The following is a 13,258-nucleotide window of genomic DNA, read 5'->3' as shown; positions in this document are numbered from 1 at the left end:
TTTTCTAGTTGTATTGTTTCTGCCTCTTTTTATAAGAGCTACTGCTTGAATTTATTAATTCTATTATTTTTCTCCTTTTAATTTCTGATTTCTTATGTTCCTTCTATTTTCTGAAGCTACTTGGTTTTCCTAAATATTAATTTCCTAAAATATTAATCTGATTTTTTTCATTTCTCTTTTGCTTTTTAAGCATAGAAACATTTGGCCATAAATTTGCCTATGAGTAGATAGATCTTTGAATTCCATAAAGTTTAATATGTTTTCTCATGTCTGTTATGTCTAAATAAGCTTTTGTTGTATTACCAGCTTGCCTGTTGAAGATCTCAGGAAAAATCTAAAAAGACCTGGGACAAGTGGCTTTCTCATACATAACTATTTTTTTCTCATTTTATTTAATAGGTCTAATAGTCTTAGATGATTGTTCAGAAGCAAGATATGCTGAAGTCACTGAGCTGTTGTAAAAGTTTGGCTTCTTATCTGTTCAAAGAGAAGATAATAGATATGAGCTTCAAAGTGTCTGCTTAAAGCCACTTTACATTTATTCAACAAATATTAATAAAGCAATTACTCTGTGTCAAGCATCACTTTAAGCATTATATATATATATATATATATATATATATTTTAATCCAATCAATCTTATAACAACTTTGTGAGATAGACATCATTTCCCCCTTTACAGATGGGAAAAATCCAGGCACTGAGAGGCAGTAAGAGCCGGGACCTGAACCCACTGGGTCTGGCTCCAGAGTTGTGGTCTAAGCCATGATGTTAAGCTGCTTTTCTGTCTTGAAATCCTGCTTGATTGTTACTTTGATGCAAGTGTCTTCATAAATAAGTTGGAGAGAAACTCCTCCCTTTGTACCTCAATTCAGATTTTAGGAAAGCTTATAGCTGCATATAACTATAGATGTTGCTACCTGCCCCAGGAAAGCAACAAATGGGTTGGAAACACACCCCTCTTGTTTTGCTCTTGGCTGGAATCACCTCCTGGTTGTTGTCCTGTGAGTCTCAGCTATAGGCTATGGGCAGAACCTACCTGAGCCCACGCCCTTTGCCAAATGACTCTTTGCTGCAGAATCCAGAATGTTCAGATTATCAAAATCCCCTACCATTGACAGAGAGTCACAAGCAAGATGGGAGTTACCGAGACAGTACTTGGCATCACACTAGGTAGCTAACAGAAGGAGAGGATGCACTGACTGGCCTCTCTGTCTTAGCATTCTGATGTTTCTGCCTTAAATTGATCAAAAGTATCAAAGCAAGGCTGGGCACGGTGGCTCACGCCTGTAATCATAGCACTCTGGGAGGCCGAAGCGGAAGGATCCTTTGAGCTCAGGAGTTCGAGACCAGACTGTGCAAAAGTGAGACCCTATCTCTACCCAAAATAAAAAAAAAAATTAGCTGGGCATGGTGGCACACATCTGTAGTCCCAGCTACTCTGGAGGCTGAGGCAGAAGGATCACTTGAGTCAGGAGTTTGAGGTTGCTGTGAGCTAGGATGATGCCACAGCACTCTAGCAGGGGCAGCAGAGTGAAACTCTGTCTCAAAAAAAAAAGTATCAAAGCAAGTTGTGACCCAGTAGAGCAGGTGGCCCTAAGTTTGGAGGTCTGAGTACAGGAAAACACCTCAGAGAGACACTGGACCCAGTGCTCCTGGTCCTGGATCATTTCAGGTAGAATGTCCCTGTGAATAGTCACCTCCCAGGAGTCAACACCTGCAATTTAGAGGGTCTGCTTTTGCAATTGTAAATGGGGTTTAGGGGGTTATGTTTAAAGAGCTGTTTATTTTCTCCAACTAGGACAATAAATACATAAGGAACATCTCTCTCATTCGTTTTTTCATTATTCTTCAGTTTCAGCTGCTCTGGAAGAAATGGTTATTTAAATACTCCCTAGCAACCTCCCAAAACAAATTTTATATATATCTTATAGCATATATTTTACTTCAAATCATGCCAAATGTAGAGTCCAAATTCTGTAATAAGTCCACAGAAAATTACTTTTGTTTATATAGATTGATTTCTTCAATGACCTAATTGTTTTTAAGAGCATAGTTCTAATTTTTTTTTTTTTTTTTTTAGTAAATGGGATTTTAGGTTGAACATATTACTTTTAGTTTGAGTGTGTTATGGTTAAAGAATGTGTTCTATTTTTCTGTTTGTGTTTATATATATCTTTTGTTTTTAGCGTCAGTGTTTGATTTAGGAAACATATAGCTTTTTAATTACAAATGGGACAGTGATACTATAATAACTTCAACCATGGCAATGTACAACATAACTGGAATGTGAGGTGTTTCATATTTAGCAAGTAAATTTCTGCATCAGTTGCTAAGCTGATATGAGCACACAGCTAAGATTCTGAATATACAGTCTTATCTTTTCCTGAAATAGTCTGTTTTTAATAGGTGATTTGTTTAAGTTCAGGATTTATCTAACATTAATGTCACCTAGTTACAAATCAACTGTAACATATTAGAAGCTCATATTTCATAATATAAGTATCATATAACAATTGTAAATCATGTCACAATTCTTTGTGAGTTTTTTGTATCTTCTTAATTATCTAAAGTCACAGAGAACCATTCATTCATTTCAACCATTCAACCATTTCATTGTATCCTTTGGCTCTTCATGACACCTAATTTCTGAACTATAATATTCTGTTATAATAGGCTAGAATGGGCAAATGACTGTCCTATGAGTCTTATTGCTAAGGATGAGTCCAAACATGGTTCCAGAAACACTTGGGTGTCATCACCCTAGAAAAGAGGCTCTCAAACATTAGCAGACATTAGATTCTCCCAGAGGGCTCATTAAAACACTGATTGTTAGGCTCCATCCTCAGAGTTTCAGATCCCATAAATCTAGGTAGGACCCAAGAATTTGCATTTTTAACAGGTTCCCAGATGACTCTGATGCTGCTGGTGCCAGGCCACACTTTGAGAACCACTGCTCTAGAATCCAGTGAGATTTATGTAGAACCCTCCCTCCTATCTAAAACAAAGGGGCATTGTCAAACTTGACAAGTCCCAAATGGTTCCAATCCACTGATCTTGATTGTAAGTCTAAAAAAAAAAATCTATTCTTTAATAACAAGTGCTTCTTAGAATCCATCTTCTCAGCTTTCTGGCTGGCTTAATCTTAATCCACAGAGTTATCATTCACAAAGACTTGGAAGCATGATCATGTATAGCCAGTGCTTTGGCGTGCTTTATTTCTGTGTCAGGCAACATTTGAAATACACTGACTCTTGCTCTCTCAAGCACCTGAAAAGAGCTTTTCTATACTTTGATCTGTTTTCTTGCTTACAAGAGTGAGGTAGACAAGAGGAATGCAGAAATGGTGCCACAAAGACTAAGGCTCCTAGAAGCCAAATAGAACAAGTAAGCACATTTGGGGCTATCCTGGCTTTTGTGGAAGTCCTTTGAATCTCTGTTGCCTCTGGGTGTGCATGTTTTTTTGATGCTCAGATTATAATATGATTTTGTTTTGCTTTCTGTTTTGCTGTTCTAGACAAGGAAGAAGGATTCAGGTGTTTTTTGGCTGCTTGCTTTAATCACATACTGATCACCAATTTCTTGAATTTCATGGAGAATTAAAAAAGGGTTCCCCTCCTAATCAATTCTCTGTCATCAATAACTAAGGTTACAAGGAGAGACTTTCAGGGTATCCAACTAACACCTGTTTTAAACACATTTAGGAACAGACCTTTCAGTCATCCCAGGTAGCCTTGTTATAGTGTTGATTCATCTTTACATTGGTGAAGATCTTCACCTTATGTTATACAAATCCTTAAATTTAAGTTCATTTTTTTCTGGTTTCATTTTTCCATAGACATGGAGATCAGATTAGGTGTCTCCTTGTGGGAACACAAGCACCAATTAAATCACACTCTGTAAAGGCAAAAAAATTTGAGAGTATTTCTTTCATGAGTCTAGTTTCTAATCATTTAATGCTTTTTTTTTTGTCTTCGTGATCTTAAATATTTGTAAGCTTAAAAAAAAATCTCTCCTTTAATAGCATGTTTGATTGCTTACTTGTTATGTGTCAGGCAGTGTGCTAAACTCTTCACATGTCATTACATGCTTTACCAAATTAGTAGATGTGCATTATTGAAGCCTCATGGGTTTCTAAAAAATTAATCATTTTGCATAAAGATTCAGACACTTCTCTCAAGCGAACAGAAATAATTTTTCCTGGTCATTATTTCTTGTTTTCCTATCTTGTAAGGGTTCTCTGGAAATTGATTTTTGATTTGCACCAGTTGTTTTAATATTCTAGTGTTTTCCAATTCTGTCAGTATTAGTAGCTTCGATGAATACTGCAATTTACTCCGACATTCAGGGAAGCTCAATATGCTAATTAAAAGATGCTGATCAGGAGATGTTAAATTTCTTTTAGGATCCCAGTTAAATATAACACAAAGATTTCTGACAGGAAAGAAATGGATGATAACAAATATAGAAGCAGGTGGCAGAAACTGTTTAAAAGATCGCTAGATGTCACTCTGGAAGATTAATCAAAATACAAAATACTTGCCTGAACAGAAATGTTTAACCCTTGATAATGTTGGAAAACTTTGTGCTTAACATAGGGGCTTGTTCATTCATTTGCCCATTCAAGCAACAAATGTGCGCCGTGTGCTTGTGGTCCTGTACTGAGGTTGGGGTACAGTGACAAAGACGTGATTATCATCTGTGGGGAGCAATCTTTCAAAGGGTACAAGGGTATATGCAACACTCACTTCCTCCCTGTGTAAATTCTGAGAATGACAAGTCTTGAAGACTCTTACTATGCTGGTGAGAGGCATTTTCACTTGGGACGGAGTAAGTGAGAAAAAAAGAGGAATGTCCTCAGAGGAAGATGTTTTTTCCTATGGGGTCTATAATAGGAGCCGTGTGAGGAATCCTGGTGGTTGTGGGAAAGAGTGAATGCCTGTGTGGCCCAGGGTGCTCAGAAAGTTCTGCCGGTGCCTCAGGAGCCTAAGAAAGGCCCCTTCCCCAATCTGGAGCAGGTGCAGATGTGAGAGCCCACGAGGGTGACCCCATCCTAAAGGAGGATGCACAGTCTGGTTCTGGCTGGTTGAGGTCCTGAGCTGCGTGGTGTCTGACACCTGAAGTGGGTGAGAGTGATGCTCGCCGTGGCCTGAGACCGTCACACTTGCTGTGGACACGCACAAGGTTCAGTGTTCGTTGCTGCTTTCCTTTAATAAAATCTTCTCCTACAACCTTTGCTTAATGTGTTTGGTGGGATTCCCCTGAAGGAGAAAATGTACCAGGTTGGGAGGCAGCCTCTTCCTCTCTGAAATACAGCAACTCCAGCCAGTTCTTCCACTACAGGCAACTCTGGCGATAAGGATCATGAAAATATCCAGTAAATTACTGTGAAGCTTTTAGTGATGATACTGTTAAACTTTGAGTAGGAATTCCATAAATTGAACTTCACTGCACTGTATAACATAATATCACATAGCATAACATAACATCCCTGTTAAGGTCTTGTCAATAAATGATGATAACAGATTAGGAGAAAAAAAATAACCTTATTTTCTCAGTGATATCAAAGTACATATAAGATTTATTTCAGGTCTCTCTCTCTCTCTCTTTCCTTTACTCTCTGCAATTTCTTTTCTGATCATACTTGACCAAATGCCATTTATAATATTAGGAGTAGCCACCTGTTATGTGCCTCTTATATGCTGGACATTTTGCATATATTATTGCTAATACAGAAACTCTGCCAAAGTAAGTATTATTTTTCCTCTTTTACACACAGAATGTTGAGATCAATTGGAAAGATTAGCTCAAGGGGCAGAGTGGAGATTCAAACTCAGGCCTGTCAGGTGCAAGAATCGACCCTCCCTCCTCGGGGGACAGCCTTCTCCAGACAGGTGCTTTCTGTACATGTTTGCAACATGCCTGATCAAGGTCATTATAAGCTTTCTTTGACAATGAATGATATATCAGATATACTTATAAAAATCAAAGGGGCAATTTTATCAGCAAGTTTACAGGGGGAAGCAATATTATTAAAACATGATAATATGTTCCAAGTATTGTGATTTAAATAACCATCATTCCAGAGTGGCAGTATTTAAGATAGTGTTAGCAGGAATCAGTAGTGTCAGGAATTGTATTTGACATTGATTTTGGAACCAGATATATATATATAGTAAGGTTCTCTTGCCCAGACAGATCAGAATGACAAGTCTTCATGCCCTGCCTAAAGACAGTTGGCTTGCTATCAGGAAAAATTTGTGCAGAGCGAGCGTTCTGGGGGATCCAACTGTGCTCCCTCTCGGGAGGCTCAGCCGTTTGTGGCGTCTCTAATTTCCAGATGCAGCTCAGCTGCTGGCTGTTAGGTTCGTCCTTCCATGTTGTGTCACCGGGGTCGGGGAAGTCATTTGGAATATCTTGTTCCAAATCACTGCTGCTGTTACGAAGCGTAGACGCAAACAGCGAAGCCGGTGGGAGCCGGCCTCGGCGCTTGCGCAACAGGGGAGGAGGCAGGTGAGACAACGCCAAGGACAGCTGCCCTGCCGGCCACTTTCTTAGAGATGGAAACAAGAGTGGTGGTCCCCCATGCTCCACCTCACCTCTGCCTGGGTGGCCTGGAGCGAATGTCACCTGAGCCTAGCATGCGCATGCCCACATCTTTAGGAGCCTATCCTTGCCTTGTGTGCTTTTGTGGACCAGCCTCTGTGCCCTTGCATCATGAGCTAATACTCCTGAGATAAAAATATTTCAGAAGTCAAATCACTTCTTCTCACCTGCACAAATGATTTGGTGGAGGTAACCCTCGGAATAGGATCATTGTTTTTTTTTTTTTTAAGGAAGAAAAACAACATGCTAAGTAAGGGCTAATAGAAGCAGTGTCCGAAGATGTTTCGTCTTGTAATATATGTGCATCACACAAGGTGGCAGAATAAGCATAAGGCGATCCTCCGAATGTGCGCCGGGATGCTGTGTTCTTTGCAAGGCAGGAACCGGTCACTAGCCCCAACCTTTCCTGCCGCAGCTGCAGCTGCCACTTCTCTCCGTGTGTGCTCACACGTTTGTGTTTGAGTGGAATATGCCACATAGTTTAGTAACTTGCCAGCACTCCCATCCTTTGCTTTCCATGAGAAGCTGTGTTCAATGATTAGACCTCACTGGTTTCATGAAAATATGCACATAATCCTGGCTTCGGCTTATGTGCTTTCTCTTTGATTGAAAATGCAAGCTTATTCTCCAACAGCATTCTGGTTCAACTCAAGGGCATTGTAAAAGCTCAGCCACAGACAGTTTTATAACATATGATGTCAAATTTTAACTTTTTTCTTCTCCATATAGGATGTAAATATGAAGTTAAATATTTATTCAGTATTTGTCAAGCTTATTAACACTGTTTGTTTTTCTCCATATGGAGAATTAAAAGTTCCTGGATTTATTTTTAAATTTAATTGAATGGTTAATACTTAATTTTAATCATTATTAATTCAATTTTTAATGTAGTCATTTTTATGGCTGAATTAAATATTTTACCAGATGCAGGCTTGTGCATAAGACCTTTAGCAATGGACTACATAGTACTATTACACCATGTATCAGAAAATACTACAGAAGAAATTTATTTGTACTATTAACTTACTTGGTGCAAAGAAGTGGGACATCTCTCAAAGTCATGGGGAAAACATTTGATGTCCAGAATAAAAAGTGTAAGTAATGCATATGCCTCATTTCTCATATAAAATTTATGTGTCTTAGCATCACAAGTTTTAACTGATACAATTTATTTTCTCAAGTTCTATATAGAAAATATTAGGATCAGCTATGGGATAGTAAAATGCTCATCTTCTGTAAGGTAGGTCAGGTAATTTACCAAGCTAGGCCAGCAGGTAGATGGCAGACCATGGTTGGTCATCGTTAGTCACTTCTTTCTTCTTCTCTTTCCCTATGATCACTGTTTTTCCTGGGCTTTCAATACTTTTGACAAGTTCTACTGGTTCCTGCATCTGTGTCTCTCATCTCACTTAGTTTAAATTATAATCCTTATATCTAGGCTCCTTGCAGATGGCTGTGCCTTTGCATTTCTATTTCACACCTACCACCTACTGGCTTGGGAAAGCCGATTTTGCACATCTTCTCCCAAGTTCTCGGTCAGTGATGTCAGGTTGATAGCTTAAATTGGCCATGGTGGGAATATTTACACCACAGAACTCAGCCAACACTACCAAAACAAAACAAACAAACAAAACAAAAAAAAACCCAGGGCTCTTCCCTCCTGCCAGTTTACCTGCACACCACTGTGTAATACCATGGATTCAAATGAGTACCCCCAACTCCAAGTTGGATCTGTCATTTCACAACCCCAAATTTATAGTTAATGGCACATTGCATGAAGTTACTCTTCACTGTGCTAACCTCTGTAACTGGGAAAAATATATTTATTCGCAGAACTGGTGGTATTCTTGTCCATGTGTAGGAAAGACAGATGACTGCATTACGCAGCTGCTGTGTCATTTAAACCATTGTGCTCACAGCAGCTGGGCAGAGATTTAAATGGAAAGTGTCTCCACCTATAGATCGTGCCAAAAATGAACTCCAAATGGTCTAAACACCACAGGGAGTTTAGTGAAATGTCTAACACTTCTTCAATTTACTGGCTATTCCTGGAAAGCTTGGCATTGTAGCCCAGTGCAGAGAATTGCAAAGTCACAAATTTGAATTTTGAAGGGACTTGTAATCTGCTTTATCTTGGGCTTTTTGTCCCCTTGAAAAGAGATGCTCTGACTTCCTGCACTAGATTTCAACATTGTCATCTGGAATTAAAACAATTTGCCTAAGTCAAGTATTCAAAGTGTTTAAAAATCCATAAAAATTCAGAACATTTTTTAACCTGAAATTTGAAGCCCTCTACAGTATTTTTCCAACCTATTTCCCAACCTGTTGTTCTTTGTGATTTCTGACCATTCTGTCTTTGCTCATGCTGTATCTTCTGTGTGAAGGTTTTTATTTTTTTTATCCTTTCTCATTTTCTTGAAAGTTTATCCTGTTTCAAGGTTGATGTGAAAATTCATCCCTTCATAAAGCTTCTCCTGATCTCTCTCCACTTGGAAATAACTATGCTCTTCACAAGACACTTACTACATTTTCTATATAACTGTTAGGTTGTTTACTAATTTTCACTTCTATTTGCATGTGTGTTTTATCTTCCTTATTAGGTTTGAAGGCAGAAACCACATGTACTAGTTATTGAGCTATTGATTCTCTGCTTTCTCTGCTTTTTTCACCCTTCCTCACTCGGCTCTGTGGAGCTGGGGCTGAAACTGTGCAAACTGTACATCTGCTTTGCCAGCTGCTCCCTGTTGGGTCCTGCCATCAGGGGTACTGGGAGGAAAGATTGGAAGGGGGAGGAAGGAGAAGGGACTTGCTCCTTCCTGCTTGCCTCATGTTCCGAAAAATGATATCCCAGGGATGGCACGTCATTCCTTCCTTAGCAGTTGGTTCCAGCCTGAAGCTTCTCTTCAAACTCCAGAACCCACCTCTTGCTGCCTCTCAGAGGCACCAGCAGCACCTATGCAGGGACCTCTTCTCAGGAATCAGAACCCCAGCTCCCTGAGGCCCCTCCTCTGAGCTTACTGTCTCAGGTATTAGAGCCCAGCTCTTGCCTCTAGGTTCTTCCCTGTGCTTCTCCAGCCCAAGGGTGCATGGATTCCTACAATTATGTAGTCTGCATTACCTCCAGCTTCCTTCTAAAGGGACTTGTTAGTCCTGCAACACCTGTGTCGCCAGTTATCTGTGATAAATACCCTGTTGAAATAAATATCTAGTGTGGTTTCTCTGTTCCTGACTGGCCCCTGATTGCTACACAATCACTGATCCATCTGTTTCCCCCTTTGCTCAGTCCGCCAACCCAATTCCTAACAGCATGGTTTGCACACAGTAATTCTTTAACAAATATTTGTTGAATGGATGAATGGGTTTTTATTAACATAAGAGATCCTGATATATTTCATTGTTCTGTCTTTTCTTCTCCATTTTCATAACTACTACGTTCAAATAATTGGCCTTAGTTATCATTTATGGGCAATTTTGGTGGGTCAGGAAGCATTTCCTTGGGGTTTATGGGATGGCTTAAAATGCATGACTTGTCGCTATACTTTACAAGCAATAGAAAACAACATATGCATTGTGCATTGCCTCTTTGTGTTGACCGTCTTCTACAGACTTTAAGAAGATTTTCCATACAGAGAAAGACACTACTTTCCTCATGTGTACTGGTAACAAAAATGATCATGATTTATAACATGCACATGAAGAAGGTGAATCTGTTAGCCACTCATTTACTCCTTCTTGAAACTGGGTAACGGTATTTTTAAAGATATGTTTTAAAGTCAGACTATGAAGAAAATAGCTGCTCTATAAGCATGTGAATAATTGCTACTTTAACTAGAGTAAACTGCAGAAGGCTGAAGGCATGATTCATCACAGTGGAGGAAGATAAAAAGAGTGCCGAGGGGAACGTAGAAACTGACCAAGTGGGTGCTCCCCAAGGCTGTGGTTTCTAGACTGCAATAAGAGAAGTGTTCAAGTCTGAGTAGGTGATACACATGTGAGAATCTCTTAAAGTCTGTATACACCTTGATCCTTCCTTCCCTCCCTCATAGTGTATATCTCAACTTAAACAATTGATAGCATTAAAGTACATTTGGGAAAACTCCTTGAAGACAGATGGGACATTGGCAGTTATTGCAGTGGTAATAGTGGGAATGTTTTCACGGAGTGTTTTACTGAGTTTGATCATCAAAAGCAAATAAACAAAGCCAGACTTCAGTGAACAAATGGGGCATTGTTAAACCACTCAGGGGAGATAGCCACACCCTATACCCCTGTTCTCACCTAGGCTGTGTCATTTGGGAATCATGTGAAAATCATTCCTCACTGAAAATGTGACTTTGCTTAATATACTTTGCTAAATGCAAATAACTTCGAGGTAAGTAAGTTGTAGTTCAGTAGTCAATATTGAGCAACTTTTCCTAAATCTTTGTAATTTAATCCTGATCATTGATATTATATTATTTGGACTTGGATCATTTCTGTAACCTATAGAATACCAGGAAACTTTCAAAAACATATAGTTTTGACTCTCTTGAAAGGATAAAGGAAACACATTCTGAGTTGGGACGATCAAGTGATTTAGGGTCAGGTTAGGAGCCCTAGAAATGAGTTTGTATCATATCTGTCTATACCTTGGGGTAGCATGATGTCGTGTAACAACCACAAGCTTTGAGCCAGTCGAACTGAGTTTAAGCCTTACCTCTTTGCTAGTGAACCTCAGTTCCCACTTTTATAAAGTGGAGATAGAAATATCTGCCCACAGGTTATAGGGAGGATCAAATGCTATTACCTTTGTGAGGGCCCTTGGGACAGTGCCAGGCTTGTAGTAGATTCCCAATCAATGATGGCTGAATTTGAAGGAACAGGTGTAGAAGTTGGCATAGGAAGTCATAGTGGCCAATGTTGGTGGTCAGCACAGGTGCCCAAACCTCTGGTTGGCCTAACACGCGAGTGACACACTGTGTCCACCACAAGAGGGGATATCTGAATTTTTTCGTGTCTTTGGAACCTGTAGTCAGGTGTGAAAATCAGTGGGTCCAGAATGGGGAGCAGAGTAAGTGGACCAGGGGTGTGGCCTCAGGGCAAATGAAAGACAGGAAACTTGTGAGTCTTTGTATCATTTCTCACCCATTAGAGCCCCTAGTGGACAAACTCAGACCCACTGTGAACAGACCCACCACTCCAGCAGCCCAGTATCTTTCACCTTTTTTCCTTGGGTCCATGTTACCAAAACATCATGCTTCATACCTTAGCCATGCTTTGCTGTGACACAGCTCTGCACCTATAAACTCCACTCCTGTGCAGTTTGAGTTCCAAGTTTTACAGGTGTTTTTTTCTTCCAGATGGTGTGTTATTTCTTTTCACTGCTGAACATTTTCTTGCCTAAGGTAGACTATGTCCCTTCTTTCATATTTGCTATTTGTAATTAGCTATGATGTTGGAAATAAGGTACCCACTCTTCAGAATTACATGAAAATAAATATAAATGATTGATGATGAAATCCCAGGTGGCTTTCCTATGAGTCAAGTGCCTCAGCATTAGTACCTGGAGTTTGTGGCATATATTGGCTGCTTAGAGACCTCTTTACTTTCTCCCTAGTTTGAAACTATATTCTGGAAAGGTGACATTGCTCATTGTAGAGTTCTAGATGAAATATTATGGTATTGTCCTTAATTCTCTTCTGGGAATATGGAATGATATTACTGATTCACTAGGCACCTGCCATTAAGTGGAGAGAGGCGTCATTATGTGCTGCCTCGTTTTTAAGGGCTCCTGGTGTTGATAAGAGGCATTCAGCAGAGCTCGATGCAGGCGCTAACTTATCTAGCCTCCTTGGCAATTGCTTGTGGATGAATAGGCAAGTCAAGTCCTTGTAAAGAAAGGTCAGGATGAAGGTTAACAAATATATTTTTGAGGTTTGAGACATGAATAAGCGGAAACTGTTGGAAGTTGAAAGGGAAAAGAAAAGGGAAAAAAGGAATTCAGGGCCATTTTCAGAGAAGAGAGGAGAAAGCAAGCAGACAAAGAAACATATGGGGGAGGGAGTCGAGAAAGAATTAATGAATCCTGGCACCCTGACCCTCCACTGCGGCAGGATTAGTAGGTTTAGGAGAGCGTGCCCTGACTAAGACTGATCACGGAGCAAAGACACGGAATATAAGGGCCAGCTCCAGGAAAGTCCACGGAGAGAAGCACAGTGTGATTAAGATGCAGCCCCTGCTAAATCCTGACCTGGGAAAGCGAAGAGAAAGTGAAAGGTCAGTCAACAGGAAACACGGTGAGCAATACGGTAGTGAGAACAGAAAGTTAGAGAGTCAGAAGGTGGAATAGTAGTTTAAAATAAACTGAGCAGCTTAGCTTGCTGGGGCAGAGGTAAGCAGTGGCAAAGAGGGATAGAAAAGGAGGACCATTGGTGTCATCTGGTGAGATCCAGGAAGTCAGTAAATTGGGAGCTTGGAATGAAGTACTCCAGACACTTCTTTGATATCAAAGGATGTACAAAATAAAGCTACATTTTGGGCTGGAGGGTCTCTAGGGGAAGAATGTGGGTAATGTGTATGGTAAATCTTACACTGTAAGATATTCCCCAGTGGCAGTGCAAATTGATTTTGTCCCTTTGCCAAGTACTGTCCTAAGACTTGTGACACTACCATC

The sequence above is a fragment of the Microcebus murinus genome, chromosome 5 (assembly GCF_040939455.1).
Source record: "Microcebus murinus isolate Inina chromosome 5, M.murinus_Inina_mat1.0, whole genome shotgun sequence".
Lineage (NCBI taxonomy): Eukaryota > Metazoa > Chordata > Mammalia > Primates > Cheirogaleidae > Microcebus > Microcebus murinus.
This window is presented reverse-complemented; position numbering follows the sequence as displayed.